We start from the raw sequence: 6,000 nt of genomic DNA on the forward strand, positions 1-6,000 counted from the left end.
GAGCTCCAGCACCAGCGGCAAGCAGTGTGGAATATACGGAATATTTTCTTGGTGGGACTCATTTGTTTCTGCTAGAGACACCAGCCCTGGTGGGACACACAGCCGGCGGCGCTCAGGGCTGTCCGTGTCCCTGCAGAGTCCTCGCTGGAGGATGGGATGAAATGGGAGCACCCGGGCACAGAGCTGGGGACTGACCCTGGGGGACGGGGAGACACTTATTACAAACCCTTTTGTTTAGTCTTCAAGCTGGAAAAACACTCAACTCACTCGAGTTTTCCTCTGGGCTCTGTCATGTGGGAACCTCCCTCTGTCCACACTTGGGACCCGCTGCCCAGAGGGGCTCATCCTGTCAGTGGCACGGTGCTGAGCCCGGCCAGGACCCTCTGCCTTGGCATGGGGACACCCCTTCATTTGGGCATAGCCACTGAGAGGGTGCCGTGGTGCTCAGGAGGGGACTGGCACCATTACTGCATCCAAGGAACTCCAGTGGTAATCCCAATTGTCTCTCCATGACAAGAGCAGATTCAGACTGTGGGAATAGACCCAGACCTGGGGATCAGACCCAGACCTGGGGAATAGACCCAGACCTGGGGAACAGACCCAGACCTGGGGAACAGACCCAGACCTGGGGAACAGACCCAGTCCAGGGATCAGACCCGATTTGGGGCAGGCTCTGGCACATTGCTGCCTTCTAGGAAGTGGTGGGCATGTGGCAACCCCAGTTTGGGCAGGTACTGGGCATGTGCTGTGGGTGCCACACTGGCCTGGCATTTATGAGTAATGAAACATGGAGAAAAAATTAAATTGACCGATTGAGCCCATTTTTCTAGAAGACAATTCTTAAAAAAAATCGAACCAACACCAAGAAGGGAAAAGACCTTCAGCCTGGAGTTATGGTGGGACCGGGGTAGGGAAAGGCTCTGGAGGCAGGGACAGCAGTGGGCAATGCCCGGGGAGGGTGACAGTCCCCTCCACACTCACCATGGCCAGGTCAGGGGTGCCCTAAAGCTCTGCCCCGAGTGGCTGCGGGACCCACCCGGGACGGGCAGCACCAGCCGTGGGAATAACCAGAGAACCAGGGTGAGCAGAGCTGGCTGTGATCACAGGGATGGCTCAGAGAGCTGCGGGGCTCCGGAGGATCCCACCCCATCCCAGCTGCCTGGCAGGGCTCAGCCAGTGCCTGGCACGCCCACGGCTCGGCGGGCTCCTGGGAGCCATCCTGCACAAGCCCACAGACATTTTCCACCGCATTTACAGCAAGAGCATTAAAATGCTGTTTTCCAAAGGCTCGGCACATCGAAATGTCAGGCCCTGGATGGAATGTGGCGGGGGCGTGGTGGGAGGAGGGCTCTGGTCGTGGCTGGGTGCCAGGAACCCCCCTCTGCGCTGGCCTTTGGCCTCCAAGGGAGGCACTGGGGGCTGCGGCCGCCCCGTCCCCCTGGCACCCTGCGGGCAGTGACGAGCAGAGGCGGCCGGTCCTGGACGGGGTCCTGCCCCAGCACTTGGCTCCCGGCACTGTCTGCTGCCCACTGCCGAGCTCCTTTTGTTGGGAAGTTATGGCTGCCCCTTCCCACGGCCCCCGCTGGGCTCTGCCAGGGCCAGACCATGGCCACGATGAGTCAATGGAAAGCTAATGCCGTGCAAGGCCAGTGTCCCACGGCCTCGGGCCATCCCTGCCCGTGCCGGGCCAGCGCCGTGGCACCAGCACGGTGTGTGACTGGGCAGGAACGGGAGGTGAAGCTGTAAGGCCACTGCTCTCCCCCTGGATCTTCTCCATCAACCAGAGCTTGCCAAGAGGTCACTTTATGGCAGCCGATGTCCCCTCTGTGTGGTGCTGGCACACACCATGCCCCAGGGATGCTCCCTACACCCATCCCCTGCAGCAAACCCACCCCCGGGCATGGCTGGCACATGCTGCTCACTCCTGGACATCCCTCCTTGCTGGGGGACAGCCCAGGGGACATGTCCCATTGGGAGGCTGGTGGGAACAGGGACACATCCCAGCTGGCCAGGGCAGCACACCCCGGTGCTGCAGGAGTGGTGTGTGTGAGCCCAGCCCAGATGGGGTCAGGGAGCTGGGGGAGCCCCACGGTGTCCTCTGTGGACAGGGAGCCCACACGTGCCATGGCAGGTTGGTGGGGCTGTTTCAGCACCACCTAGAGAGGTGTCCAACGCTTTTATTTACAAACCCACTGGCTCCTCCCAGCTCCAGCCGCTCACATGCAGGGAAAATGCCACGGGAGCCAAGACAAACAGAGCCAGCAGCATCCCTGCACACGGGAGGCAGCACCAAGCTGGCCAAGGATGCTCTGGCTGGACTGTCCATCCCCGGTACCTGGCAGGATGGCCATGGCCTGGCCCCATGGCCCCACGGCTGGGATCCCACAGCACAGACTGCCACGGCATCCACGCAGCCACCCTGGGTGCACCAGCGGTGCCAGGGCTGCGTGGAGCTGGTGGGGAGCTGCTGGCAGGACCTGTGGGCAGCCCCCAGTGCAGGGGCTGCTGCTCAGTGCCAGGGGTCTGCAGAGCCACTGTGGGACCCCTGACACCGCGGCTGCCCCCTGCTCCCCATCCTGCTCCCCTGGCACTTCACCAGGACAGCCGGCCCTGCTGGCAGCCAGTGCTCTCCCCAGGGAAGCCCCTCTGCCCAAAGGCAGAGAGGGATGCAAACTCCCACAGCTCCCACCAAGCATGAGGATGAGGGTCCAGCCCTGTCCAAGGGGGCAAAAGGGCTGCCCCCACAGATGGACTGCCCCAACACTGGCTCCAGCCCCCGGCAGCGTGGCAACAACTGGGTTATTGTCAGTGTGTGCCAGGGACACGAGTGTGACAGGGAATTCAACAAACCGGTGCTTTCTGCTGGTCCCAGTCCAGGCTAATCCCACAAGATGCCCTGTCAGCACAGCCAGCATGGAGAGACAGCAGCTCCTGGCCCCCCACCTGCCCCAGCACCATCCAGGGGCACAGCAGTGCCACGGCCCCAGCGCTCCCATCGGGCCCAAGGTGGGTGCAGACAAAGGCACCGTGAGCACCGGCCCCAGCTGCTCCAGGGACTCAGCTAATGGGGTCCATTTGTTGGGTAGTTCTTGGAATAACAAATTGTATCATCCAAAAAAGCAAAACCACAAAAGGGGATCGGTTTGCAGCCCGGCTCACAAAAGCCCCTTGTCTGGAGGCCCCCAGCACCCCCCAATCTCCCAGAGAAAACTCAATTTAACCAAAATAAGCAGCAAGCCCAGCCCTGCGCCCTCACACTCCACATCAAACCGTGGAGCAACACAGATCAACCCGATCCTGTGGCTGGCAAATGGCACCTGGCTGTGCCACAAGGTGCCAGAGAGCTGCCCACCACTCCTCTGGAGCTCCATCCAGACAAAACTGAGTTGGCCAAAGCCCGGAGGGCTCTGGGCACGGTGCAGATCCGCAGTGCTGTTCCAAACCCATCTCCCAGTCCATCCCAGTCAGCAGCAGGGAAAGGGCAGCCCCAGTCTGGTTGGGCTTGTGCAGGAGCAGGAAAGAGCAAGCCAAGGATTTCTCTATAGCAGGATGAAAGATGAGGCTCAACACCTGCTAAACCCTCTAATCCCCTCCTCACCCCTGCCAGCTCTCCAGCAGGCCAGAGCCCACCAGCCCGGTGGGAGGTGGAGGTTTGGAGCAAACAAGGTTCCCAGCACAGCAGGGAGTGACCCCAGCCCGTAGTGGGACCAGTCAGACAAATCCATCGGCTCCCTCTGGTTTCTAACTCCCATGAGAATGTCCCACATCTGCTCTCAGGGCCAGAGCCCCCAAGGTCACCCAAGGTCACGAGCACCCATTTGCATCCTGAGAGGACACACTGGCTGAGATGCCCACCTGGGTCTTGTCCTGGGGGCTGCAGGAAGAGGAAAGGCTGAAGGGAGGGGAGTTAAACCCTTTCCCAGTGGGGCTGCCCTGCAGAATCACGGGATTTTTGACCTATTCCTCCAGTTGGGATTGGACTCCAGGGAGCAAACCCTATCCTATGCCAAGAGCCCCCCAGCAGCAGCCCTGCAGAGGTCTTGCCTTTGAGAAGGTGCCCCTTCCATGCCTCCAGCAATGGGTGGACAGAGGTTTGCTTCTCCCACTGCCCTGATTGTCACACTTTCACGTGCAGGGCAGGAGCACCAGCTGCCAGCCCTGTCCTGGAGCACAGCTCTGACCCCACAGCCCCGCTCAGGTACCCCCAGCCCCCAAACTCACTTCAATTATTGGCAACCTGAGCAGTTCTGCTCAGGTTTTGGACCAGGTTTCCACCCCTGGACCATCTGCCACCAGCCAGGAGACTCAAACAGATGACGTGTGACACCTCGTCCCACTCGTGCAGGACACCACGGCCCAGCAGCACCGGGGTGGGAACGGCCGCAGCCACGGCACTCACTGACCTTTGGGCACGGACACGCCTGAGCTCCCACATCCCTTGGGAGCGCAGGGTGGGAGGGAGCCCTGCACCCGGCTCTGCCCCAGACGGTCACTCCAGCACCTCCCCTTTTCCCAGATGCCCCCAGGAGGCAGCTCCGGACCAGGGGCGACCCCGCCGCCACGGCCCATCTGCCGCGGGTAATTCGCCGCCTGCCCGGCAGCGCTCTGGCTGCATTCCTGCCCTAAGTACCGCGGATTTGCTGTGCTTTATGAAAAACGAGAAGAATGTTTTAAATGAAATTAATTCTGACGAACCCAAGATTTCATAAAAGCGCTGCCTGGGCACGGTTTGGCACGGGCCCGCTCTTGTTCGCTCTAGTGCCTCCCCTGGGGGGGGAAAATACCAGGCTTGGCATAAAATAATTACAGACTCCTTGTGCAGCTCGGTTTATGGCTGCTTGAGGAGCGCTGGGGTCTTGTCCTGGCCCGTAGCTGGTGGTTGGCAGTGACATCACACATGGTCCTCAATAAAACTGTGATGGAAGAAGGTGTAATGGAAACGGGCATCGGCACCAACCGTGCCGGGCTGTCGGAGCGGTGCTGGACACCTGAGTGTCCTTTGCTGGGGCCACGTGGGATCATCTCACACTGCCCCACGAGCTGGCACTTGCTAGCACGGTGCAGTGCTGGCACAGACAAGGTCCATTCGTGGCACAGACGTGTCCGTGCCGGCAGTGGGAAGGAGCGAGCAGAGGTTTGGGAAGCGGGCACGGAGCCACTGGTGCTCGGCACAGCCCCACCGGCTTCCTTTGGACGCAGACAGGGGAACTGCTGTGGCCCTGCTCAGCTCTCCCTTTCATCTTGACTTTAAAAAGACACTAAATTAAAACCACAAAGGCACCCAAGCCCCGAAGCGACTCTGCTGTCCCGCCGGCCCCCGCGCCAGGGGATGCTCAGCAGGACGCGGCACTCGCGCAGCCGGAGCAGCTCGCAGGGCCCTGACCTTGTTATTTATGTAACACAAAGCTCTTTTCCTCTGTTCATGCACTGCCACGAGCCAGCTGCTGAGAGCCCCCCTCAATGTGACCCTCAGGGGTCCATGGGCCCATGGTGGTTGCTGAGCTCCGGACCCTCGTGCTGCTGTGACCAGGGGACAGCCCAGCTCCAGTTGTGGAACAGGCTCCCCGGGGATGTGGTGGAGTCAGGACCCCTGGAAGTGTTCAGAAAACAAGCAGACGTGGCATTTCATGGTATGGTTTAGTGGGCATGAGGGTATTCGGTTGACTTGATGGTCTTGGAGGGCTTTTCCAACCTGTGTGCCCAGGCATGGCCCCACACCAGCGGCCTGGTTTGGGGTCTGCTCTGGATGCCCTCCTCAGGGCTGTGGGCTCTGCCCTCCCAGGTTATCAGCTCAGCCCTTCAGGGCCCAGAGCACCTGAAATTAAAGGCAAAGCAAAGACAGAGGTATCACCACTGTAATCCAACCCCGGGATCCCACTGGGATCTGCCTGTGGGTCGTGAGTGCCAGACTGGCAATATCAGGAAATATGAAGAAAGAGCAATAAAAGTCAGCTTGTTCCTGTCCGCTGGCTCATGGCACACGGAGCAGTGAGAAATACC

This window comes from Lepidothrix coronata, unplaced genomic scaffold, assembly GCF_001604755.1.
Source record: "Lepidothrix coronata isolate B3197 unplaced genomic scaffold, Lepidothrix_coronata-1.0 Scaffold147, whole genome shotgun sequence".
NCBI lineage: Eukaryota > Metazoa > Chordata > Aves > Passeriformes > Pipridae > Lepidothrix > Lepidothrix coronata.